General features: G+C 42.9%; 1 protein-coding gene across 7 annotated transcripts in view; it reads left to right on the top strand.

The window, feature by feature from the left end:
* Positions 1-27,403, top strand: part of PSPH (phosphoserine phosphatase) — a 44,447-nt gene that overhangs the window by 5,247 nt on the left and 11,797 nt on the right. Inside the window, exon 1 of one of the 7 annotated variants that reach the window (XM_045992850.1) lies at positions 9,560-9,579. The exons of 5 other annotated variants lie outside the window; for them this stretch is intronic. The gene's annotated coding sequence lies outside the window, so the exon portion shown is untranslated. Of the gene's footprint in view, positions 1-9,559; positions 9,580-20,679; positions 20,866-27,403 lie in introns of those variants that run through there. One more of the 7 variants, XM_045992852.1, reaches the window with a different exon arrangement.

Below are 27,403 nucleotides of genomic sequence, written 5' to 3'. Positions count from 1 at the left end.
CCAATTAAAAATTAAAAAAATTCTTTTCCTATAGTCACATGTATTTTTTTCCCTTTTATGGGCATTGGATTTTGTGCTCTACTGTGTAAAACAGGCCTTATGCTCTTAAAAAGTATTCTTAAAATTCCTCCATGTTTTCTTTTGTATTTTTAAGATTTTCGTTTTCATTTTAATCCTTGATTCATTTGAAATTTATTTTAGTAAGGAATGTGATAAGAATCTATGGTATTATGAAAATATGTATTTGGTCTTTGTTCCTAGTTCCTGGCACAGAAGTCCTTAACTATTTCTGAGTGATGGGAGTATATTTTGTTATCCATAACAATTCCGTGTAGAATATACAGCCTGTGCTAATGATGTAAGTTAAGGTGAGAACCGTAGATAGCCTCAGGATGGGGACTGGTCCCTAGAAAGACCAAACACAGGGGGCACCTGGGTGGCTCAGTGGGTTAAGCCGCTGCCTTCGGCTCAGGTCATGATCTCAGGGTCCTGGGATCGAGCCCCGCATCGGGCTCTCTGCTGGGCAGGGAGCCTGCTTCCCTTCCTCTCTGCCTGCATCTCTGCCTACTTGTGATCTCTGTCTGTCAAATAACTAAATAAAATCTTAAAAAAATTTTTTTTTCAAACCTGAGGAGGGAATTGTGGGAACTCCCCAATTTGCAGTCAAGTCAGACAGAGATGGAGGTAGCATGTAGACCTGGAGCTTGTAACTGGAGTCTGAAGTGGAGGCAATCTTCTGGGACTGAGCCCTTCACTGCAGGGTCTGGGCTAATTCCAGGTAGAATTAGAATTGGATTGAATTGCTGGATACCCAATTGGTGTTGGAGAATCAAGAACGTTGGTATCTGAGGACTGAATTGGTTATCGGTATTTGGAAAGAGCTCACACAGAATTCAGTTTAATTTTTTTCCAGGATAATTTATATTTTCCACCATTAATATGTAATGCAATTAATAGCATATGCTGCGTTCTCAAACGTACCTCAATCCACCTTGGACTAAATTCATAGCTAAGTCTATATAAGTAGGAACACATCATATTTTATTTACTATAGTTTCACAATATGTTTCAAAGTTTGGTAGAGCTGCATCCTCTTCAATCTTCAGAAATTTTCTGGCAATTTTGCATGTTTGTTTTTTCTAAGTGAAGTGTAGAATTATATGGTTTTGAAAAATCTGTTCTTTTGACCTACACTTTCAGAAATAAGTATGTATTACTTTTTAAATAAAACATATTTTATAAGTGTGATATTCAAATCAAAGCAGTGGACATACAGATAGCAAAAGGCCAGGGGCTATGGGCATTCTTGACATAAAGTTGACAGAATTTTGAGACATGTACTACGTGGTCACCATTTCTAGTCTAGGAGTCTGAAGAGGTCAAAGAAATCCCAGAAGTGGGGCAGGTTTAGAATGGGTAGGTGGAGTAATAGTATGGATTTGGGGTAATATTTTTTCCGTTATTGGCCATTCATTCTTTGAGTGTACTTTGTAGCAGAGTAGTGGGCTTGGGGTAAACATATGTACATGAAAATGGAGGCTTTTTCCTGTAGAGCCTTCCTAGTCTATTAATCTATTAGACAAACATACAATAGGACACACAATATACACAATGTACTCAACAGCCATAATGGTATATTCTTTTTTAAGATTTTATTTATTTATTTGACAGAGATCACAAGTAGGCAGAGAGGCAGGGAGAGAGAGGAGGAAGCAGGCTCCCTGCTGAGCAGAGAGCCCGATGTGGGGCTCAATCCCAGGACCCTGGGATCATGACCTGAGCTGAAGGCAGAGGCTTTAACCCACTGAGCCACCCAGGCGCCCATATAATGGTATATTCTGAGTGCTATGCTACTAGGGAAGACTTCCCAAAGCAAATCTTTTTTTATTTTTTTTAAATCTGATTTATTTATTTGACACAGAGAGAGAGATCACAAGTAGGCAGAGAGGCAGGCAGAGAGAGACCGGGAAGCAGGCTCCCCGCCAAGCAGAGAGCCCGATGCGGGGCTCTATCCCAGGACCCTGAGATCATGACCTGAGCCGAAGGCAGAGGCTTTAACCTACTGAGCCACCCAGGTGCCCTGCAAGTCCTTTTTATTTTTTTATTTTTTTTAAATTTTTTATTTCTTTGACAGAGAGAAATCACAACTAGGCAGAGAGGCAGGCAGAGAGAGAGGAGGAAGCAGGCTCCCTGCCAAGCAGAGAGCCCGATGCGGGGCTCGATCCCAGGACCCTGGGACCATGACCTGAGCCGAAGGCAGAGGCTTTAACCCACTGAGCCACCCAGGCGCCCCTGCAAGTCCTTTTTAAAAAAACTATTAAAAATATATATTTACTTATTAGAAAGATAATATATGATAATCATAGAAAAACAAAAACAAAATTTTAAAAAATTCATAAACTTCCCTAAGAGATAACCATTTGTGATTGTTAATTTTGTGTGTCCACTTGGCTGGGCCCTGTTGGTTCCCAGATATTTGGTCAAATGTTATTTTGAATGTGTTTTTTTGGATGATATTAAAAATTGGTGGACTTTGAGTAAAGTAGGTTATTCTACATAATATGGGTGGGCCTCATTCAATCAGCTGAAGGCCTTAATAGAATAAAGACTGACCTCCCTAAAGCAAGAAGGAATTGCACCAGCAGACTGCCTTTGGATGCAAACTGCAACTCTTCCCCTGGGTCTCCAGTCTGCCAGCCTATGCTGCAGGTTTTGGATTCACGAAGCCTCCACAATCACATGAGCCAATTCCTTAAATTTCTCTTTTTTAATCTCAACAGTAGATAATGCCCTCACTAAGGATGGATATATAGATGCATATACGCATCCTGTTGGTTCTGTTTGGAGAATCCTGACTAATAAGATTTTGATACTAAGAGTGGGTCTAAGGGAGCAGAATCTTAAGGGTGAATTCTCTGAATAGGTTCTGGGGTTTCTAGAATTGGCTCTCTGATCTGATCAGATTTTAAAGACGCTAAGGATTGTGTTTCCAGTCGTAAAGAGTAAAAGTAATGATAAAATCGGTGACATGATATGAAAATAGGAATATGTGAAATACCACTATTGAATATTCCTAATCAAACACAAGAGGTGAGGATCTAGATTACTGTGTGTGATACCTTCAAACATTTTTGTCAAACTAACGAGTATAATGAAATTGCTGTTGCTTCTAATGTCACTGAACAAAGTGGGGGAAAAATGGACGAGATCAAGGGTTCAGAGTCCCAGCCCAAGAACTGTATAAATGATTGAAAGCTTCTGTGTCTATGCTGAAAGATACTCCTGTAGCTGCAGAGCTGAGATTGCTGAAAACCAAACCCAGAATCTCATCATGTTAGTAGCCAAATTATAATGTGAATTGAAAAGTGGAGGCATTGGTGAGGAAGGAATGGGATTCTGATATTTGGAATGGGGTGTATGAGAATGCCCTGATGAAGTTTGGGACTTGGGCCTGTAAATTCAGTTGTACTTTCTTTGCTGGTAGAATCAGCCTAACTACCCCTCTCTGTGGAGATATATCCTGCATTGCACTAGGAAACTAATGGTCTGCCCCAAGACAGTTGCCTTGGAAGACACTGCTGATTCTCTTCAGAACCCACTCCCACTGCCCCTCTTTGCTTCTAGAACTATAACTAGACTAATATCCCAGTAGGTCCTGGAAGCACAAGTAATTATATAAAGAAGTGGCCCAAATATTGATGGTCCTAACTCCTGCTGTACTACCTTCTCTGTCCCAGCCTGCACCTGTGGCCTTATAGGAAGTTCCCTCTGATCAGGTGACAGAGGAAGAGAAAACTTGGTCCTGGTTTACTAATGGTTCTGCAGGATATGCAGGCACCACCCAAAAGGGGGCAGCTGTGTACATCCATGAAGGCAGTGATAGAGGGCGATCCTCTCAACGGGCAGAACTTCAAGCAGTGCGTCTGGTTATTTGTTTTGCTTGGAAGGAGAAATGGCCTGATGAGTGATTATACACCAATTCATGGGCTGTGGCCAGTGGTTTGGCTGGGTGGTCAGGGACTTGGAAGGAACATGATTAGAAGGTTGCTGACAAGTCTGCAAAAGAGATACATTGATTTCTCGGAATGGGTGAAAAACATGAATACATTTGTGTCCCGTATAAAGGCTCAGCAAAGGGTGACCGCAGCAGAGGAGGATTTTAATAAGTGGATAACTATTGGCCCCTTCAAGCCACCGCTGTCTTTGCCCAGTGAGTGGCCATGGTGGCAGGTTGGAGGTTATGATGGGGTCAACAACATGGACTTCATTCACCAAGGCTGACCTGGCTATAGCCATTGCCAAGTGCTCAGTCTGCAGAGACCAACACTGCATCTCTGATATGACTATTCATTGGAGTGATGAGCCAGCTGCCTGATGGCAGGACCACTTCTGTCATGGAAGAGGCAATGATTTGTTTTTGTTGGAATTGACACTCTGGACATGGATTTGCCTTCCTTGCACATAATGCTTCTGCCCAAACTAACATCTGTGGACTCACTGAATACCTTATGCACCATCATGGTATTCCACACAGTACTGCTTCTGGTGAAGGAACTCAACTTTATAGCAAATGAAGCTTGGCAATAGGCCCATGGTAATGGAATTCACTGGTCTACAATATTCCCTACCATCCTAAGTAGCTGATTTGACAGAATGGTGGAACGGCGTTTCAGATTCAGTTACAGTGCCAGCCAGGTGTCAGTATCTAGTAGGGCCGAGGGAAAGGTTCTCCAGGAAGCTTATATACTCTGAATCAATGTCCAATATAGGGTGCTGTTTTTTTCAAAGCAGGCATTCACAAGTCTAGGAATTAAGGGATGGAAAAAGAAATGGCATTCCTAGTAACCCAGTAAAATTTTTGCTACCCATCCCTATAAACTTGCATTCTACTAGGCTACTGGTCTTAGTTCTAAAGGGAGAAATGCTTCTAATAGGAGACATAGTAATAATTCCAATGAATTGGAAATTAAGACTGTCACTTGACCACTTTGGATTCTTCATGCCCTTGAATCAACAGATTTGTCTTTTAACTTTATGAAGTTTGCTTTTGTTTTTGTTATGTGAACACATTTTTATTTATTTGTTTTTTAAAAAAGATTTATTTATTTATTTATTTGCCAGACAGAGATCACAAGTAGGCAGAGAGGCAGGCAGGGAGCGGTGAGGGGGGAAGCAGGCTCCCTGCTTAGCAGAGAGCCCAATGCGGGGCTCGATCCCAGGACCCTGGGATCACGACCTGAGCCGAAGCTTAGCCCTTTGAGTCACCCAGGCACCCCAAAACATTTTTATTTATATGTGGTCAAACTTACTAAGGTTTTTGTAAGTTTGAGTGCTCATTAAAAGTAACTCCTTTACTGCAAGAGTAAATTTATTTCTCCCTATATCACTTGTAATTTTTGCTTTATGAGTGTGATATTATACAACATAATTCCTGATACTTATATCTTTTCTCTTCATTGTGAATTAAAACTGTAAGCAGTATTTCTCATTTAAAGATCTTTGGCCTCTACCTCATTTTAAATTAAAATTATTACTCCTGCTTTCCTTTATTTGCCCTTGACCAGCAGATCTTTAGTCATCCTATTTCAATCTTCTGAATCACTTTTAGGTGAGCCTCAATAATGCAGCATACAGTTTGGTTTCACTTTTAGATGCAATCTGAAAATTCTTTTTTAAAGATTGATTGATTGATTTATAAATACCAGGGATAAATATGCAATAGTGGGATTGCTAGGTCGTAAGGTAGCTCTATTTTTAACTTCTTGAGGAAACTCCACACTGTTTTCCAGAATGTTGTACCAGTTTGCATTCCCACCAACAGCGTAAGAGGGTTTCCCTTTCTCTGCATCCTCACCGGCATCCGTTGTTTCCTGGGTTATTTATTTTAGCCATTCTGACTCCTGTGAGGTGGTATCTCATTGCGGTTTTGATTTGTAATTCCATGATGCTGAGTGATGTTGAGCATTTTTTCATGTGTCTGGTGGTCATTTGGATGTCTTCTTTGGAGAAATGTCTATCATGTCTTCTGCCCATTTCTTAGCTGAATTTTTTGTTTTTGGGGGTATTGAGTTTGATGTGATCTTTATAGTTTTAGATGTTAACTGTTTATCTGATATGTCATTTGTGAATATCTTTTCCCATTCTATAGATTGTCTTTTAGTTTTGTTCGTTGTTTCCATTGATGTGCAAAAGCTTTTTATCTTGATGAAGTCCTAATAGTTCATTTTTGCTTTTGATTCTCTTGCCTCTGGAGAGATGTTTAGTAAGAAGTTGCTGCAGCTGACATCAAAAAGGTTATGGCCTGTGTTCTCCTCTAGGATTCTGATGGATTCCTGTCTCACATTTACGTCTTTCATCCATTTTGAATTTATTTTGGTGTGTGGTGTAAGAAAGTGGTCCAGTTTCGTTCTTCTGCACATGAGTGTCCAATTTTCCCAACACCATTTGTTGAAGAGACTGTCTTTTTTCCACTGAATATTCTTTCCTGTTTTGTCAAAGATTAGTACCCATAGAGTTGAGCATCCATTTCTGGGTTCTCTCTTCTATTTCATTGATCTCTGTGTCAAAAACAGGGTCCATACCACACTGTCTTGATTACAGCTTTGTAATACAGCTTAAAGTCTGGAAATGTGATGCCTCCACTTTTGATTTTCTTTTTCAACATTACTTTGGGTACAAATTTGGCTATATAAATTTTAGAATTGTTTGTTCCAGCTCTGTGAAAATGCTGGTGGTATTTTGATAGGGATTGCATTGAATATGTAGATTGCTTTGGGTAGCATAGACATTTTTAATGTTTGTTCTTCCAACCCATGCGCATGGGATGTTTTTCTATTTCTTTCTGTCTTCCTCAAATTCTTTCATAAATTTTCTGTGTTTTTCAGAATACAGATCCTTTACATCTTTGGTTAGGTTTATTCCTAGATGTCTTATGGTTTTTAGTGCAATTGTAAATGGGATTGATTCCTTGATTTCTCTTTCTATTACTTCATTGTTAGTGTATAGAAATGCAACAGACTTCTGAGCATTGATTTTATATCCTGCAAATTTGCTGAATTCCTGTATCAGTTTTAGCACTTTTTTGGTGGAGTCTTTTGGGACTGGGTGAAGTCTACATTTCATGTTATCTGTGAAGAGTGGAAGTTTGACTTCTTCTTTGCCAGTTTGGATGCCTTTTATTGCTTTTTGTTGAGTAGACATCCTTATCATGCTCCTGACCTTAGGGGAAATGCTCTCAGTTTTCCCCCATTAAGGATGATATTTGCTATGGGTCTTTAATATATGGCTTTTCTGATGTTGAAGTGTGTTCCCTCTATCCCTACATTGTGGAGGGTTTTTATCAAGAAAGGATGCTGTACTTTGTCAAATGACTTTTCTGCATCTATTGAGAAGATCGTATGGTTCTTATCCTTTCTCTTTTATTAATGTGGTGTATCACATTGATTGATTTGTGGATGTTGAACCACCCCTGCTGCCCAGGAATAAGTCCCACTTGGTCATGTGAATAATTCTTTTAATGTACTGTTGGATCCTATTAGCTAGTATCTTGTTGAGAATTTTTGCATCCATGCAAAATTGGGGATATTGGTCTGTAATTCCCTTTTATGGTGGGATCTTTGTCTGGTTTGGGGATTATGGCTTCATAGAATGAGTTTGGAAGTTTTCCATATGTTTCTATTTTGGGGAACAGTTTCAGAAGAATAGATATTAATTCTTCATCAGATGTTTGGTAGAAAACTGCTGGGAAGCCATCCAGCCCTGGATGCTTGTTTTCTGGGAGATTTTTGATTACTGGTTCAATTTCTTTGCTGGTTATAGGTCTGTTCAGATTTTCTGTTTCTTCCTTTTTCAGTTTTGGTAGTTTATATGTTTCTAGGAATGCATCCATTCCCCCAAGATTGCCTGATTTGTTGGCATATAATTTCTCATGATATTCTGTTAGAACTGTTTGTATTTCTCCAATGATGGTCGTAATCTCTCCTCTTTCATTCATGATTTTTTTATTATTTAGGTCTTTTCTCTTCTTGATAAGTCTGGCTAGAGGTTATCACACTTTCTAATTCTTTTATTAAACAACCAGCTCCTAATTTTGTGATCTGTTGTACTGCTTTTTAATTTCTACATCATTGATTTCTGCTCCAATCTTTATTCTTTCTTTTCTCCTGCTGGGTTCAGGCTTTATTTGCTGCCCCCCCCCCACTCTTTCAGGTGTAACGTTATATTGTATGTTTGAGATTTTTTTTGCTTCTTGAGAAAGGCTTGTATTGCTATATACTTCCCTCTTAGGACTGTGTTTGCTGCATGCCAAATGGTTTGAACTATCATGTTTTCATTTTCATTTGTTTCCATGTATTTTTTTTAATTCTTTAATTTCCTTCTACCCATTCTTTTTTTTTAAATATTTACTTACTTGAGAGAGTGAGAGAGACAGAGCATGAGAAGGGGAGGGTAGGAGAGAGAAGCAGACTCCCTGCTGAGCAGGGAGCCCGATGTGGGGCTTGATCCCAGGACCCCTGGATCATGACCCGAGCCAAAGGCAGACACTTAACCAACTGAGCCACCCGGGCACCCCCCATTTATTCTTTAGTAAGATATTCTTTAACCTCCGTGTATTGTGGTCCTTCCAAATTTCTTGTGGTTGACTTCAAGTTTCATAGCATTGTGGTCTGATAATATGCATGGTATGATCTTTTTTTTTTTTTAATATTTTATTTATTTGACAGAAAGATCACAAGTAGAAAGGCAGTCAGAGAGAGAGAGGAGGAAGCAGGCTCCCTGCGGAGCAGAGAGCCGGATGCGGGACTCGATCCCAGGACCCTGAGATCATGACCTGAGCCGAAGGCAGAGGCTTAACCACTGAGCCACCCAGGCACCCTGCATGGTATGATCTTAACCTTTTTGTTTTGGTTGAGTCCTGATTTGTGACCTAGTATGTGATCTATTCTGGAGAATGTTCTATGTGTACTTGGGAAGAAAGTATATTTTACTGCTTTAGGATGAAATGCTCTGAATATATATCTGTTCAGTCCATCTGGTCCAGTGTGTAATTCAAAGCTCTTGTTTCAGGGCACCTGAGTAGTTCAGTTGGTTAAATGTCTGCCTTTGGCTTAGGTCATGATCCCAGGGTTCTGGAATCAAGTCTCACATTGGCTCCCTGCTCAGTGGGTAATCTCCTTCTCCCTCTGCCCCTTCCCCTGCTCATGCTTTCTCTAGCTCTCTCTTGTGTGTTCTCTGTCTCTCTCAAATAAATAAAATCTTTAAAAAATGTTTTAAAAATGAAAAAAAAAACCCCAAACCCTCATTTCCTTGTTGATTTTCTGCTTAGATGAATCCAATGAATCCACATCCATTGCTGTGAGTGGGGTGTTAAATTCCCCCTACTATTATTGTATTATCATCAATGAGTTTCTTTAAATTTGTTATTTTTTAAGCTCTTTTTAAAAAGAGTTCATTTATTTGACAGAGAGAGAGAACAGCAGAGGGAGAGGGAGAAGCAGACTCCCCACTGAGCAGGAAGCCTAATGCAGGACCTAAGTCAAAGGCAGAAGCTTAACCGACTGTGCCATGCAGGCACCTTCTGTAAGTTCATTACTAATTGATTTATATATTTGGCCACTCCCAAGTTAGGGGCATATATATTTGCAGTTGTTAGATCTTGTTGGATAAAACCCTTTATTATGATATGGTGTCCTTCTTCCTCTCTTATTACAGTCTTGGTTTAAAATCTAGTTTGTTTGATATAAAGATTGCCACCCCAGCTTTCTTTTGATGTCCATTAGCATGATAGATGGTTCTCTACCTCCTCACTTTCAATCTGGAGGTGTCTTTTGGTCTAAAATGTGTTTCTTGTAAGCAACATATTGATGTGTCTTGTTCTTTTGTTTGTTTGTTTTGTTTTTTCTTTCTGATACCCAGTGTCTTTTGACTGGAGCATTTAGTCCATTTATATTCAGAGTAATTATTGAAAGATAGTAACCTAGTGCTATTGTATTACTTGTAAAGTTGCTGTTTCTGTAGATTGTCTGTTCCTTTCCAGTCTTTGTTATTTTTGGTTTCTCTTTCTCTCAGTGGGTCCCCTTTAATATTTCTTGCAGGGCTGATTTAGTGTTCATGGATTCCTTTAGTTTTTGTTTGTCTTGGAAACTACCTCTTTCTATTCTGAATGACAGCCTTGCTGGATAAAGTATTCTTGGCTGCATATTTTTCCTATTTAGCACATTGAATATATTGGGCCAGTCCCTTCTGGCCTGCCAGGTTTCTGTGGACAGGCCTACTGCCAGCCTGACATGTCTACCTTTGTAAGTTAAGTACGTCTTGTCCCAGACTGCTTTCAGGATTTTCACTATATTTTTGTAATTTGCAATTTTTACTATAATATGTTGAGGTTTTGACCTATTTTTGTTGTTTTTGAAGGGAGTTCTCTGTGCTTCTTGCTTTGAATGCCTGTTTCCTCCCTCAGATTAGGGAAGTTCTCAGCTATAATTTGTTCAAGTGAAACTTCTGCTCCTTTCCCCCCACTCTTCCTGGGACTCCTGTATTATGGATATTATTTTGCTTTACGGAATCACTAAGTTCCCTAGGTCTACCTTCATAATGTAATAGTTTTCTTTCCCTTTTCTTTTCAGCTTCATTATTTTCTGTAGTTTTATTCTGTAGATCACTGGTTCACTAGTCTCCTTCTTTTGTCTTCATTTGTGTGCTCACCAGTTGGGACTTTGCCACTGCCCCTTGGAACAATTTGTTGCTTAAACTATAGCCCCTGGAGGATTTTACTAGTTGCCAAGCACATTTAGATCCAGCCTTAAGAAAAACATATACTGGCAACAGGTCTTTGGGGAGAAGGACAATATACGGCCGTGAAGCTGGGCAGCTGGGGGTACCCAGGTCGCTCAGGGCGGAATGCCGCCCCTTCACAGAAGGTGGGCAGCTGGGGATGCCTGGCTTGCTCAGGGTGGAGGGCCGCCCCTTCACAGAAGCCGGGCAGCCAGGAATGCCCGGCCAGCCCAGGGCTGAACGCCGCCTGCTTCAGGAAAGCCTGAGCGCCCGGGAATGCCCAGTCAGCTCAGGGTGGAACGAAATACCACCTGCTTCCCTTTTCTGTGATTGCTCCTTTCTCTTCCCAGGAGCGCCGGTTGTCTTTTAGATGAGGCCTTTGAATGTGTTTGGTTAACTATAAACTTTATCCTCCTCCTTGCTTGTCCACAAGCCATGTGACTAGTGTTTGACCTTCATTGATTCTTCTGTTGGCTATTGTTTCTATCTAATAAAAGTGAGACTGTGGAGTTGTTTGTGGCCGCAGTCTTTTCGACTGTTGCCCCCTGCTCCCAATCTCTTGAAGCTGACTTGTTTGTGCCTAATTCTTCTCCCGTTGTCACTGACTGGAAGCAGCAGACTTCATCTCAGTCCCATCTCATTTTTACTTTTGGTCTCACTAGATTTTAGTTCTTATTTCTCTACAGTAAGGGATTCTCTCATGTCTTCTATGCTTTTTTCAAGCCTGGCTGGTATCTTTATAATTGTTGTTTTAAATTCTAGTTTGGATATCTTACTTATAGCCATATTGATTAAATCCCTGGCTGTAGGGGGGCCTGGGTGGCTCAGTGGGTCAAGCCTCTGCCTTGAGCTTGGGTTGTGATCTCAGAGTCCTGGGATCAAGCCCCACATTGGGCTATCTGCTCGGTGGGGAGTCTGCTTCCCCCTCCTTCTGCCTGCCTACTTGGAATTTCTCTCTCTGTGAAATAAATTAAAAAAAAAAATCCCTGGCTGTGAGTACTACCTCCTGTTCTTTCTTTTGTGGTGAATTTCTCTGTCTCATCATTTTGTCCAGAAAATAAAAGAAGAAAGAAAAAGAAAAAACCAATAACAGCATCATCAACAACAGAAATAAAACAAACAAACAAACAAAAAAACTAGATCCTGGGTGTGTTTTGGTGTGCTTGTTAAAAGAAACTAGATCCCACCCCTGGGTGTCAGTGGATTAAGCCTCTGCCTTCAGCTCAGGTCATGATCTCAGGGTCCTGGGATCAAGCCCCACATCGGGATCTCTGCTCAGCAGCGAGACTGCTTCCCCCCCCCCTCTGCCTGCCTCTCTGCCTACTTGTGGTCTCTCTCTCTCTCTCTCTATGTCAAATAAAGAAATAAAATCTTTAAAAAAATAAACTAGATCCCAAAATAAAGAAAGAACATATACATGTAAAAATTCCCTCTAGAGCTGAAGCTTTGCAGCCCTCAATGATCAGTGAACTTGGTGTGAATGAGTTGTTGTGCTGGTCTTTTGGGGGAGGGACCTGTTACACGGTCTCAGGTGAACTTGCCCTAGTGGAAATGGGCCTCCAGTGCACAGGGAGGCAGGGCTCTGTGTAAGCAGCTCTGGAGTCCACTAGGTCATGCTGTATGGCTCCCTGAGGACTTTCAGTACTGATGGGTGGGATGAACATCTTGTTGTCCAGCTCACCAGCTTCAGAGCTGAAAAATGTGCATCCTGGACTCTCCAGTGAGCCCTTACAGGAGAGCAATCACTCTTGTCTACCGGATTTCTGTCAGAACTCAGTGTTCACCCTGCCTGTGTCTGAGCATATTTATCTTGGGCATGCACTGAGTTCCCAAACTCTAACTTTTAGGGACTCCTGCGGTGTAGACCCAGGCTGTTTGCCCAGGGAGGGTCTCGCCACCTTTCTGCCTTTTGCTGAACCAGACCCATGAAAGTGGTCGCAGGAAGAGTCAGCAGTTCGCAGTTTAGGACAACCCAGAGCACACAGTTGGCACCTGGACTCACTGTTCTCAGTGGGCTTTCATGCTCCTATGCCTGGGAACCATTCGGCACACAGGCACCACCAGTTCTCGCGAGCCTGTGACAGCACCGTCACAGCCTGGATTCCACCCAGCTTCGCACCCGAGCACCTTGAAGCCAGGCACATCCCCTGCTGTAGCTGGCTTCTAAAGGTTCTACTGTTCGCTCTGGGGTTTTTAAAACTTTGGGGTAGTCTCCTTAGGCAGTCTCTCTCCCTGCCACTATATCCTTAGCTATAGCACACCGGATTCAAGTCTTTATATTTCCTACCCTCCGGATTAGTGGTGGCTTTTCTCCCAGGAGACTTGCAGAATTTGTTTTCTCAGACTTCCTACTGATTTTTCAGGTGTTCTGAATGATTTGATAACTATCTAGCTGTATTCACAGGGTGAGACAAACTTAGGGTCCCCCTACTCCTCTGCCATCTTAACTCCTCTCCTGGAGAGATCTTTAGATCCACAAGAGCTCTATGGATCTCCAGACTGTGTCTCTCACAACTCCCCCATTTCATTCCTCTGGGCCTGATTCAGAGACCATTATGTCTGGCCAGGGCAACTGCTCTTGCTTTCAAATGGCTTTTAGAAGTGAGGACCAAACTGTGGTTCATCTTGATGGGATGAGTGTCCTTCATATACTGGAAAATCAGGGCGGCCTTGGCCGGGAGCTATGACACTAGGTCCAGGACGGGGAGGAGCTAAAGAGGATCTTGAGGACAAAGAGCTGATGCAAATTCAGCCACTGCCTCGCACCAAGGTCAGCTGGAAGCTGTTGATGGTTTCTTCAACGGTGTCTTTCCTTATTTTTAAATCCAGTAGCTGTTATTTATGTATCTTTAAATACTTATTTTTGGTTCTCATGTTTGGTTATTTTCTTTGGGAAGTTCGGCTATGCTTTTGTTGCATCTCCCTTGCCCATTTTCTATCATTTTCTCTTTTATTCGCTTTCATTATTTTATATAGTTTGCTTAATTCTCTTTCATTATATATTGTTTGCTTTGCTCGGTTTTATCCTTTGTATTGGTAAGTGAGTTTTTCATAGTATCTAATTTATTTGTGTCCTTTTTAGTTTCATCTTTATTTTTTAATTTTTCCCCTTCAACTTTTCCCCTAGATTTTGTTTTGTCTTTTGTCTTCCTCTTCTCATGTTATCTCTTCCCTGAACTGCCTTTGTATTTTTGTTTGGATGGAGTCAATTCCCTGTGTTTTTAATATCAGAACAGAATATATAATCAGTCTTAGTTTTCATCCTTTCTGTGACTAACAGTTTTCTGGTGTGTACTTTTAGCTATAGGTAAGATTTTCTGTCCTTTTCTACCATTCTTATATAGTAATTTTGTATGAAAAGTTGTATTAGTTTGTATACAAACTAATTTTGTGTACAAAAAAACCACAGACTGGGGGACTTAAACAACACCAATTTGTTTTCTCACTCTTCTGCAAGCTAGAAGACCAAGATCAAGGCATCAGCATGTTTGTTTTCTTCCAGGGCTTCTCTTTGGACTTGCAGATGGCTGCTTTCTCACAGTGTCCTCATAGAATCTTTGTTCTGTGTGCACTCACATTTCTGGTGTCTCTCCATGCATCCAGCTTTCCTCTTTGTTTTGAGATCCCGGTTGGACTGGATTAGGGTGTAGTCTAAGGACCTCATGTTGACCTAATCATCTCTTTGAGAGCCTTATCTCCAACTGTTTTCACATTGTGAGGTACTAGAGGTTAGAACTTAAGCATATGAATTTTGGAGGTACACAGTTTTAACTCATAACAAAGGTATTTGTCACTTTGTTCTTCTTTATTTTTTTTTTCCATCTTCTTTATTTTTAATCCATTTCTTTAAAAGATTTTATTTATTTGAGAGAGAGAACATGAGAGGGGGGAGGGTCAGAGGGAGAAGCAGACTACCCCCCTGAGCAGGGAGCCTGATACGGGACTCAGTCCCAGGACTCCAGGATCATGACCCGAGCCAAAGGCAGTCACTTAACCAACTGATCCACCCAGGCACCCATTTTAAATCCATTTTGAAATGAATTGTGTTTTCTAGGACCCATGATTTTCAGGGATCTCCTGTGAAGAAAGGGCAAGATGGCCCAAGGTAGTTTTCCAGCTGGACAGTGCCAAAGTTTTTAGCTGCCATGGTCACACCGCCTCATTCAATGTGGCTTTTCTTAGCAGTTTTTGTGTAGCCTCTCTTCCTTTGCTTCCTTGTCCTAAACTGGCCCATACTTGCTGTCATACCTGTGCTCTCTGGCATTGTAACTGGTCATTGCATCCAGGAAACATAGCGCCTGCATTTGAGGTAAGCTGTTTATCTACTTTCTGAGATTTATCATGTTTGGTTTCCAAGACATTCTTTTGAATACCCTGTACCTTCTCTGTCTACTGGGTTCCTTGTAGCCTCAGTGCAGCCTCACTTCTCATTGCTGTGTGTGCTCTGGTTGTTTTGAACAGCAGGTATTTTCATTTTCATGTGAACTTCTCATCCTCAGGGAATCTGCTTTCTGGTGTTTTCTGGGATCTACTGCTGCTCCTTCCCTTAAGTCCTCCCAAGTGCCACTTCCCATGCGTTGCTGCCCAATCCGCTGCTGTTGGTGGCCCTTATTTAGGCCTTGGAGACTCTAGTGGCTTTTCTTCTAGTATTGTGGAAAACAGGATATTCAGGTCCCCCTCAACCAACTCTCCATTGCTTTGTAGAATTTCTAGGAGGAGAGGGAAGGTTCAGTCATGTATGGCGGCACCTTTTATATTGTAATCATATTGCTTTATAATGTAAGTGTCCCTATTTTTCTCCACCATAAGGATACCTTTATGTTTTCCCTAATGACACCTAACACTTAATGCGTAACCATGTAGGAGATTCAAGTAACACAAAAGAGTACAAGGAAGAGTGAAAATCATCGAGAGGCAGCCGTTCAGCATTTTGGTAAACATTTCAAATATCTTTCTGTTACGTATAGATTTATATGAATAAGTTCATACTGTATATATTGTTTTATATTCTGCATTTTTACTCAGTAATTTGTCCAAAAGGTCTTTGGCAATAAATATAGATTTACCATCCTTTTAAATGGCTATGCTGTATTCTATTGTATAATATATATACCATATATGCATATTTTTCCATATGGTATATACATAATGTAAATTGTTTAACTTATCTAATGAACACCCTGAAAGAGAAATATTTCTGCATCGATTGAGCTCTTTGGGATGGGTAACTAGAAGTTAAAAAATGGCATGCATTTATATTCACACTGCTGATAAGGGCCCATTTTCCTGCGTCCTTATCAACCTTTTTCATCTTTGTGTATCTGTGAAAAAATTTGTAACTCATTATTTTTCTTTGAATTTCTTACTAGTTTAATTAGATTTTTTTTTTTTGTTTATTGGCCTTTAGTGAATGGCTTATTCATGTTCTTTGCCCATTTTTCTACTGGAATTAGTTTTTTTTTTTAAAAGATTTTATTTACTTATTTGACAGAGATCACAAGCAGGCAGAGAGGCAGGGGGGGCGGGAAGCAGACTCCCCGCTGAGCAGAGAGCCCTATGTGGGGCTCGATCCCAAGACCCTGAGATCACGACTTGAGCCAAAGGCAGAGGCTTAACCCTCTGAGCCACCCAGGCACCCCTGGAATTAGTTTTTTATTACTTATTTGTAGGTCTTTGTAATCTGCGCTGCTCCTTGGCCTGCCTTTGTCATATCTGTTCCTTGCTCTTCCTCTGCTCTGCTCTGTTCTGTCTGACACCTACGGAAAATACATTTCCCCGTAGGTTCCTGTGTCAGCTGGCTTCTAGCTAGATTTGGCCAAGAGAAACCCTGACGAGAGGAAATGAGAAACCAGAGTGTTTCTCCCCCATGTTTCAGGTGGCAATGTGTGTATTTCCTCTATGGCTCCTGCTTCAGTTGGACAGCCCACTGAGCCACTTAGATGCCCTGAGCATCTTGTGTTCTAAGGGAGCACCTCTGGGTGGGATTCTGGATGAAACCTAGTCACCAGAAAGACCAGTCCATAATTAGAAGCTTGGAAATTTCAGTCCTGCCCCCATTCTCTTGAGAAGAGAGAAGGGCTGAAAATGGAGTTACTTATCGATCATGCTTCTGAAGACTTGTTAAGACCCAAAAGTGTATGGGGTTCAAGGAGCTGCCAGGTTGTATGACACCCTGAGGTGCTATACCCCAGCTTAATGGGGACTGAAGCGCCTGCACTTGAGACTCTCCCAGACTTCACCCTGTGTGTATCTCTTCATTTGGTTGTCCGTCTCTATGCTGTAGTAAGCTGGTAAATGTGTTTCTGAGTTCTGAAAAAGTACATGATCCAGCAAATCAATCAGACCTAAGGAGGGGGTCGCTGGAACCTCTAATCAGGGCCAGTCGGTCAGAAACACAGATGATAACTGGTATCTGAAATGCATGTGAGGATGGGGGCAGTCTTATGGGACTGAGCCCTTAACCTGTGGGATATTATGTTTGAGAAGATAGTGTCAGAATTGAGTTAAATTATAAGATAATAGGATACACAGCTGGTGAAACTTCCACATTTCATGACCAGAAGTAGTGTTTTGTGTAAGTAGTAAAAGACAATATAGGAGGAAAGAATTGGGTTTTGCTTCCTATATGGGGAGGAAAAAAACCCGAGTTTTTCTCTTTTTAATTACATACCTATAATGTGTTTATTTTATAGCTGGAAATTTGTACCTTTTGGCCACCTTCATGTAGTTCATTCTCCCTACTCCTAAAGCATTTAGTTTTAATTGATTCACAAACCATTACAAAACTAATAAATATTTTTAAACTAATCTCAACCAGTATGAAACCAAATAAATTAGAAAGGTAAATTCTTCATTCCTTTTACTACCCAGGATTAATTGCTCACCAGAATTACTATTGACATGCACAGAGTTTTCTTCTTTCAGAAATGGAATCGACCAATATATATTGTTCTGCAGAGTCTGCCTCACTCACAGGACATAGCATGGTCATATGTGCATGGTGTGACTTATTTTGAACGTCAGTGTTTAATACAACTTTAAGTTGTATTTTTCTTTAACTACATTCTTTTAAAATATGATATTTCAATGTATTGGTTCTTAATGTATTGATATACAAATATCACATGTATCATAAAATATTTTATATATATGCACACAAATATAAAAGTGTATATATACTCACTGCCATTAAAGAAATCTATAATTTCTTCTGAGTCTCATTTTCTTTCCTGTTTCCAGAAATAACTACCATCCTGGATTTTATGTTGTAAGTTCTTTTTTTTTTAATATTTTATTTATTTGACAGAGAGAAATCACAACTAGGCAGAGAGGCAGGCAGAGAGAGAGAGGGAAGCAGGCTCCCCACGGAGCAGAGAGCCCGATGCGGGGCTCGATCCCAGGACCCTGGAATCATGACCCGAGCCGAAGGCAGAGGCTTTAACCCACTGAGCCACCCAGGCGCCCCATAAGTTCTTTATGATATTAAACGATACTCTCTTTTTTAAGTTTCTAGTCAATGACTATTTATATGTATACAGTATCGTGAGCATTCTTATATGTGCCTCCTGCTACTCATGTGCAAGAATTTCATCTGAGAGCATTCCAGAGGTGGAATTGCTGGGTCATAGAAAATGTCCATGTTCAGTGTTACTGAACGATATCACGTTGTTTTCTGCAGTGACTGTTCCAACTTACTCTATTTTAGAAGGCTATTTTATTAGCACTAAATTATTTTTTAAAAGTACATGATTCTAGGGTGCCTGGGTGGCTCAGTTGGTTAGGCCACTGCCTTCCGCTCAGGTCACGATCCTGGAGTCCTGGCATCAAGTCCCGCATTGGGCTCCCTGCTTGATGGGGAGTCTGCCTCTCCCTCTGACCCTCCCCCATCTCATGCTCTCTCATTCTCTCTCACAAATAAATGAAATCTTAAAAAAAAAAAGTACATGACCCTAACACAGTTTATCATCAGTGAATATGTTAGCTTGTAAAAATGTGACATTATAGGAAACCTTTCAGGAAAACTACTAGTATTACCTGTATTACTTTTTACTAACTAGTTATGATTAAAGCTGTGCAAATAATACTGCATTGCATTTGGCTTACATGTGCTATTTAACATTGTTCCTGAAGAACAACAATGAAGCATACTATAATCTCCTTGTATAGTTATGACTTGTTAGGCAAGATTACTTTGTGATTCTTTCATGTATCTGTGACCACCCATTAGCTTCCTCTGGACATCTTTTTTTTTCAGTGTGGTATGTGTTGTAAAAGTCTGCTCCCTCATGACCCAAGTGTTAGTACAGATGTGACTATGAGGTAGGTACAGAGACCATGAGTAGCTGACAGATTTTATTCAGTGCAAATATTTGAACTCTGTTTCATATTAAGCATCTATGAAATATGAATAATAGCAGGAATTAATTATACTTTTCCACATTATTGTACTTGGGTTTCTTTCCCCCTGGAAATACTCAATTACCCTCTATGCTTATATACAAATATTTGGTGTTTAACATCTTTTATTATACTGATTTCTAAATTACTACAAAATATAAACAGGTTCTTAACTAGATTGTTATTTTAGACCCCCTTATTTTACCCTCCCCCATTAGTGGTATCATTTTTTACCTCGTATTTCAGAACATCAAAATTCCACCTCTCCATTCTTCAGATCAGAGCCCTCTTTGACACATCTGGGAGAAATTAAACCAGATGTGCCCCAACCTGTAACCATTTTCTTGCTGAACTTCAAGGGCACGCCTGGCTAACGAGCAGCAGCACTCTTGTTTCGGGATAGAACTGTGTTTTGAGAGGTTCTGTAGCAACGGGCAGGGATGTGGTGACCAAGTGTCCTGCTCCAGCAATTGCGTCCCCTCTCCCTGAGTGACCACTTGTAGGGAATCTGAACTGTTAGGGCCTGAGGTTTAGCGCGGCACCTCACTGTCCTGCGCCAGCAGCTGACCCAAAGGTAAATGTTTGGAGGTGCTCACCCCTTATTTATTATAGTGAACTTAAAAGTAGCTCGGCAGGGGCGCCCGGGCGGCTTAGTGGGTTAAAGCCTCTGCCTTCGGCTCGGGTCATGATCCCAGGGTCCTGGGATCGGAGCCCCGCGTTGGGCTCTCTGCTCCGCGGGGAGCCTGCTTCCTCCTCTCTCTCTGCCTGCCTCTCTGCCTAGTTGTGATTTCTCTCTGTCAAATTAAAAAAAAAAAAAAAAGTAGCTCGGCAAGTGACACCTAGAAGAAAATAAGATGACAAGAAAAAAGAAAAGAGGGGCGCCTGGGTGGCTCAGTGGGTTAAAGCCTCTGCCTTTGGCTGGGGTCATGATCCCGGGGTCCTGGGATCGAGCCCCACATGGGGCAGAGAGCCTGCTTCCTCCTCTCTCTCTCTGCCTGCCTCTCTGAGTACTTATGATCTCTGTCTGCCAAATAAATAAAATCTTAAAAAAAAAGAAAAGAAAAAGGTTCAGACTTATTTTGTCAGTCATAGCTTTCTGCATTTTAATTGTGAATATAAGTAGTTTTGCTTTTGATACTGTATATATTTTTAACTGATGGTTGATATATAGTATGAATAGAAGTAGTTACTGAAATTCCCTTGGAGACCTACATTCCTAGAACAGAAGGTCAAACGTGAATTCAAAAAAGATCCCTAGGAGCTTCCGTTAATTGCAAAAAAGGTCCCTAAGGAGCCCAAAAGCGCCTGGCTTTCTCTTACCCACATTTCTGGTGGGGCGGGCGGGGAGCGCTCCGGCCCCTCGCGCGTGAAGTGGAGGGGGGCGGGCTCAGAGAAGCCCTGCCCAGGGGCGGGGCCAGGAGGCGGTGAGGCTCCGGCTCCGGGGCGGAGGGGGCGGGCTCATGGAAGCCCCGCCCACGGGCGGGGCCAAAGCTTCTGCCCAGCCCCGCGGCGCACGGCGGCTGAGAGAACCGCTCGGAGTTCGCCGCGCGCTCCACCGAGCTCACGGGGCTGCTCGGGGAAGCCTCTGCGGTGCGCAGGCCGCCCCCTCGGAGCTCCGCGGCTGAGTCGGGGCGCGCCCGCGGCTGCCTGCAGTCGGAAGGGCAGCCCGGGAACCAGGAAGGGCAGCAGCCCCGGGTGAGTCTGGGCGCGTGCCGGGCGCTCCGGTGCCGACGTCGGTGTCCGAGCCGGGCCTTGTCCGTGGCCGGCAGCTTTCTCGGTCGCGGCCGGCGAAACGCTCGTGGGGTTTCGAGGCTTTCGCTTCCCGGTGTACCTCTGAGTCGTCCGCGGTCTTCCCGTGGCGCCGGTTCCCGAGCCGCGGGAACGAATGATGCAATCCCGCACCGGGACGTGGCCGGGGCGAGGTCGGGCGTCCGTGATCCGGGGTCCGCGCGCGTCCGGCCGGCCGTCTCCCGGCCGAGCTGGGGTGTCCAGGGAGCACCTGCCGGACCCGCTGCTGCCAGCGACCGCCGCGAGTCCGGGACCGAGTCCGCCGCAGAGCGTCACTGTGTCTTCCTCACGGGCGACGCGCGCGGAGTTGCCCGTTCGGTGTGGCCTGACCCGTGCGGGCATGCGGGTCGGGGAGCAAGTGACAAAACCCAGGACTTCTGAATTGTATTACAACAGCGGCTGGTCGCAGTGCCCTCTCTGCCCCGTTGGTGACCTCGAGCCGTCGGGACGGTTGAGGTTTTCAGGGAACTGGAAGCATGCCAGTACCTTCTCTGAAGCTGATGTTTTTGCGAGGTATCATTTGTCGCAACAGTGTGCTCCCATTGTAAGTGTGCATGTGGGTGAATTTCGAGGTTATCTGCACACTCATGATCGCCAGCACGATGTAAGACTTCCATCTCCCCCGAAGAGTTCCCAAGGTCGCCCCACCCCCAACCTAATGACCTGATTTTTGTCGTTTAAGCGTTTGTGTTTTCTGATGCGTGCTGCGAACGGAATCATGTTGTATCAGTCTTTTTGCTTCGGTCAGTATCACGTTTTCTGTATTTATTTTGGCACGTGGAACCAATTCCTTCCTTTGGATTGCTGAGTACTGTTCCTTTGCAGGGTAGCCCACCGTCTGTTGATGCGTTTATCTGCTGGTGGACATTCTGCTTTGGCGCTGTCACAGAGTGCCCTTGGGTTTCTCTTGGATCAGCCTCTGTTTAACTTTATCAGAAACCACTAAAATGTTTTCCAGAATGGTCGTGCCATTTCCTATCCCGAGCAGCTCTGTGGTTCCCTGTCCTCACCAGTACTTGGTGTGGTTGGTCTTTTTCATCTAGTCATTCTTCTTTTTGGTTTATTTTCATATCTTCTTTTCTGGAATGTCTATCCCAGTCTTTTGCTCATATTTTAATAAGTTGTGTTATTACTGACTTGTAAGAGTTCTTTATTCTGGATACAAGTTCTTTGTCAAATACATGTATCACAAGTATTTTCTCCTGTTCTGTGGCTTGGCTTGTCTTTTTTCTTTTTTCTTTTTCCATTATGTTATCTTTTGTTGGTTGTTTGTGTGTGTGTTTTAGGGAGGGGCAGAGGCAGAGGCGGAGAGAGAGAGAGTCTTAAGGAGGCTCTGTGCCCTGTGTGGAGCCTGATGTGGGGCTTGATCTCACCACCCTGAGTCATGGTTCTGAGCTGAGGTCCAGTCAGATGCTTAACTGACTGCACCACCCATGTGCCCCGTCACGGTATCTTTTGAAGAGCAAGTGCAAGTTTTCAATCTTGAGGAAGTCTATTCTATCATGTTTTCCTTTTATTGTTCATGCTTTAAGAAAGTTTTGCCTACCTCAAAGCTGTTATTTTAGCTATCTATTGCCATATAATGCATTACCCCCAAACTTAGCAGCTTTAAAACAAACATTCATTTTTTCACAGTTTGCTTGGGTTAAAAATCTGGGAGCAGCTTAGTTGGGTGGTTCTGGTTTAGGGTCTTTTAAGAGGTCACGTTGGCCAAGGCCAGTTTATTTGAATGCTTTATTGGAGATCTGCTGCCTCGCTCATGCACATCGTGGGCAGGATTCACTTCCTTGAGGGTGGTTGGATCAAGGGCCCCAGTTCCTTTCTGGCTGTTTCCAGGGGGCCCCTTCCAGTTCTGCCACATGGGCCTCACCATAGGGCAGCTCAACTGCCTTTCCCTAGAGCAGGGAGGGAGGCTGGGCCGAGATGGAAGCCACATTCCTTTTCTTTGCTTTCGAGACTAACTCAAAAATTGGATGAGAGAAAGGTGATGCAAGGTCTGCATTTTGAACCCTCTGCATTATTTATTCCCATGATGGTTCGTTCCCCTCTTCAGTCTCTTTGCGTTTTCTTGCCTCATCTTCTTAACTATTTCTTTTATCTTTTTTTCTTCTGAGTTTTGGTACTTTTATCTACTTCTACTTACAGTTTTAATTATGAGGATATTAATTCAAAATTGTTGCCTGTGTTCCCTCGATATTGGGCAGTGGAACTCTTTGGTGACTGTTCTTGGCGTGTTGGCCACTGTGTCTACTCCCTTTGAAGACAGCAGGATCTGTTTTGCAGAGTCTGGGATATACCTGAGTCAGCGCTCTGTCTGCGTTTTGTTCTCAGTAGATCCTCTCCCCCTTCCCTCTCGTTGGCATTCTGCTAATTGGGTTAGGTGATTTCCTGTCAGACCTGAAGCTTTTGCAGAATCAAAGCCAGAGAAAATAATGTGTTAACTCCTCTGCAGTGTGGAAAGGAGGCAGAAGCCAAGAGTTTCGCAAGGGAAGCAGTCTTAGGGAACTTTGCATCTGACCCTTCTTCGTACCAGTCCTACCAGCGGGGAGAGGGAAGCTAGACAGTGTGTCTTCTCTTGTGTCTGGACCTTGATGTTCGTTTCCTCCTCTCCTTCTAGGCTCTCATCTTGCTGAATAAAACTGTCTGCTATCATGTATGTGGGATCCATAAAATCTCAGGCTCTCCAGAACAGCTATACTTTTTTTGAGTCATAAAATACATAAAATACACTATAAATGCATTGACTGGTAACCCTAGGCCTAGTTAGCAGAGGCTCTTTGACTCTCCTCTGACCCAGAAGCTTCTCAGGCTGCGTTTGTGCCTTGTTGCAGTGCCCGGAGGACTCACCGCTCCTCCCCAAGGTGACATCCATCTAAGCCTGGTAGGGTTTATTCTCTTGGATGTGCTTGATCTCCACAGTCTCTGTACCAGCTTGCATTTGTTCTTACACAGGTAAAGGTAAGAGGTGGGTCCTGACAAAGAGTAAGCTGCTGGAGCAATTTTGGACGCCTCTCGTGAAATACAGAGATGAAGGAGTTCAAAGAGATTCTGGGTGACGAGGTTTTCCCCTCTTATTTAAAATCAGACCCCCTAAGCCTGGCCCTGAAGGAAAACTTGCTTTTGTACTTTTGGAGCTAGGGGTTAGAAGGGGTCGTCAGCAGAGGCTTCTTCACCATTTCTTTCCCCCGGATGGACCAGCTGGGCGCCGGGTGGGTGGGAGACCTGTTCTGACCGGTGGAAGAGAGGGGCTCGGCGGTCCGGACTGGGCCTGGGAGCTGCCACGTCAAAGCACATACCCTTCCATCAGGACTTCTTCCGCCTCCTGTCCTGTCCCCCTCCCAGGGCCACATGTGAGAGATCCAGAGTCCATTCTCTAGCAAGGAGTTTTGTGTGTGTGAAATTCTAAGGTTCACAATTTACTTGGAAGCACCTGAACTTACCAGATTTTTCCCCCCTTGTAGACATGAGAATTTTGACTGAATTATGAGTGGCTCCTGGTGGAGAGCTGAGAAAAAAGGCAACCGGCAGTGAATAAGGAGGCAGAGCATTTTACAGTGTGGCCTGGGAAGGGCTAGGGGAGGCGCAGGCCGTTTGTTCTGAGTGTGAGCAGGGAGCTGAAACCTGTGTAATCCCTGGGGTGGAGGGCATATCCCCTGACATGAGCATTTTGTGGGCGAAGTTAAGGTTCTGTAATCCAGCTCTGTCTCCTAGGGAGGGTGTGGAGAAAGATTCCGCCTTCCCAGTAAATTCAGTGACACTTTTGTCTCAAACATCGTATTTTCTCTGCCTTTGGTACCACCATAGTGCACCCTGGGAGGTGTCGGCAATTCTGAGTCATAAGTCAGGACTCATGTTCATCTGGGGATATGGAGGTCAGCCCTCGTTTTACTTAAGGAAATGTGTGTTTCCTTCCATATTTGAGGCGATGGTCTGGTTGAAGCTATTTGTTTTGTCTGTGGTTGGGAGAAGCTCAAACCACTGGCTTTTCAGACATGAACAATAATGATTGGTCTGGTCATCTCAGTGAGACTGGTCGCCTCTTGGAGATGATGCCCGTTCTGTACTTCCCAGGTCTAAGGCTAGGCACAGGGGGGTAGCGTGGACTGGCTTTGGGGTTAGGAGTTTTGAGGCTTCAGGAGCCTGTCAGTCCTTCTCAGGAGTCTTGCCCATTCGCAGTTATGTTGTGTTGCCTCATGCATAGTCTTCAGCCCGTCCCATTAATTTCATTTTAGCTCTTCTTAGGTAACTTGTCTGCTCCTGGCTTTCCCTCCATTTACATATGACTGGTTCTCCATGCTCAGGGGGCTTGCATTGCACTAAGCACTGCTTCTCCGCTGACAGACAGTCTGTGCTCTTCTGGGCTGGGGTAGCTGTCTTGCCATGTGATGTGAAGTGCGTTGATTCCCTCTGGACCAGCGCCACATGGGTGGTTACTGAGCCAGAGAGAGTGGGATACGAGGCTCCTTGGTATTCCCTGGCTTGGTGGAGATTTGACAATTTATGAAACTTGTTTCTATCCACTGGTCTCCCAAAGAATGTGCAGACTTTCTTCTTTCACTGTTAATGAGTCATCACCCATCGCTTGTCCAGCTCGCAGAACTTTGGTCTGATTTTTTTTTTTTTAAGATTTTAGTTATTTGAGAGAGAGAACAAGTGGGGAGAGGGATAGAAAGAGAGGGAGAGCAGAGGGGAGCCCAAAGCAGGGCTCAATCCCAGGACCCTGGCATCATGACCTGAGCCAAAGGCAGATGCTTAACCGACTGAGCCACCCAGGCGCCCTGGTCTAAATTCTTCATGGCAATCTTTGACGTTTCCTCAGTCCAGATAGGTTCCTATCCAGTGTTTAACCTTGTTTAGTTCTGCTTAATTTATCTGCCTCTCAGTTTAGCCACATCTTAATTTATGCACCACATTTTATGTTGTCTGTATACATTTGAGATCCAAATTTTAGTTTTTTAGCCATCACTTAGGAGCTGTGTGACCTGGGTCATTTAACTTCCTTATACCTCTGGTCATTAATCTGTGAAATGGACACATTAATATCGTTCCTACAGAAAGGCATGGGGCCAGACCTAAATGATGGCTATGAGGTTTCTTCCAACTTAAGAATTTATGATGTCAATTCTGTTTCATTGGTGATAGTCATCATTGCTGGTTAAGGATTTTAATTTTAGGCTAATAGCACTCTAAGTTGAAATAGTTTTTTTTTTTTAAAGATTTTATTTATTTATTTGACAGAGAGAGGGAGATCACAAGTAGGCAGAGCAGCAGGCAGAGAGAGAGGGGGAAGCAGGCTCCCTGCCGAGCAGAGAACCCCCAATGCGGGGCTCGATCTCAGGACCCCGAGATTATGACCCGAGCCGAAGGCAGAGGCCCAACCCACTGAGCCACCCAGGCACCCCTAAGTTGGAATAGTTTTGTTGAGAACAATAATCTCAGTTCTAAGTTCTCAACAACTTCTTAGATTCAACTCTATTTAATTGATGAAACATTTACTTTATACCTACTGGGTCCTGGAAACAAAGATGAAAGATATTTCACTCAAGGAGAGGAATGGGAGTGATTAATTCTCTGAAGGAGTAGGAAGGAGATAATGTAGTATAAGGCTGGTTATTTAATTATCATCTTGAAGAATAAATAGGAATTTGCCCACTGAGTATGTGGGATTAGGTGATTTCAGGCAGAGGGAATAGCATTTGCAAAGGCATAGAGGTCTAAAAAACATGACATATTTAAGGAACAAGACATCTCCTGTGTATCTTAAACATAAGTTGTGTGTATGTGTGTGTGTCTGTGTGTTGTCTTGGGGGAGAAGAGCAGCAGGTGATAGGTTGGTGAAATAGAGAGGATCCAAATCATGGAGGGCATAAATCAATTGAATAACAGAGATATTATGTTAATTGATATGCTAATGATGGGGAATGGATTAGCAAGGGCTTCATTAGGTCTGATATGATTAAGTCCTTAACTTGATTTGATTCTAGAATGCTCAGAAGCCAAACCTGAATCCAGGCAGGTACAGTAGTATACTTGTAATTAAAACGTAATGGGCATCTTAAAAAGAAAAGCCTTTTTCCTTTTAGAAATATATACTGAAATATCTTGGATGAAATGATGATTTGCTTTGAAATCATGAGAAAATGTGGATGTGTTTAGATGTGAAATTGTGATTGATTGATTGATTTTTTTAATTTATTTGAAATTGTGATTTATTTATAATAAATATATTTGATCATCTCTGGCACAAAGCTCTTCAAACTCTTGTAATTTCCTATGATGAGAGTGATAAAGGTGTTGCTTCTTGTGTGAATGAGGTGACTTTTGGACCGCACCTATGGATGGGGCTATTTTCCAACAGAACCAACCTTGATGACGTAGTCCTACCACCCTGACCTCTGGGGAGCAGAGAGGGGCTAGTGATCTAGCTCAGTCACCAGTAGCCAGT

Source organism: Meles meles, chromosome 21 (assembly GCF_922984935.1).
Source record: "Meles meles chromosome 21, mMelMel3.1 paternal haplotype, whole genome shotgun sequence".
Classification (NCBI taxonomy): domain Eukaryota; kingdom Metazoa; phylum Chordata; class Mammalia; order Carnivora; family Mustelidae; genus Meles; species Meles meles.
Note: the sequence above shows the minus strand (reverse complement) of the source record. Positions and strands in the feature narration are given on the sequence as shown.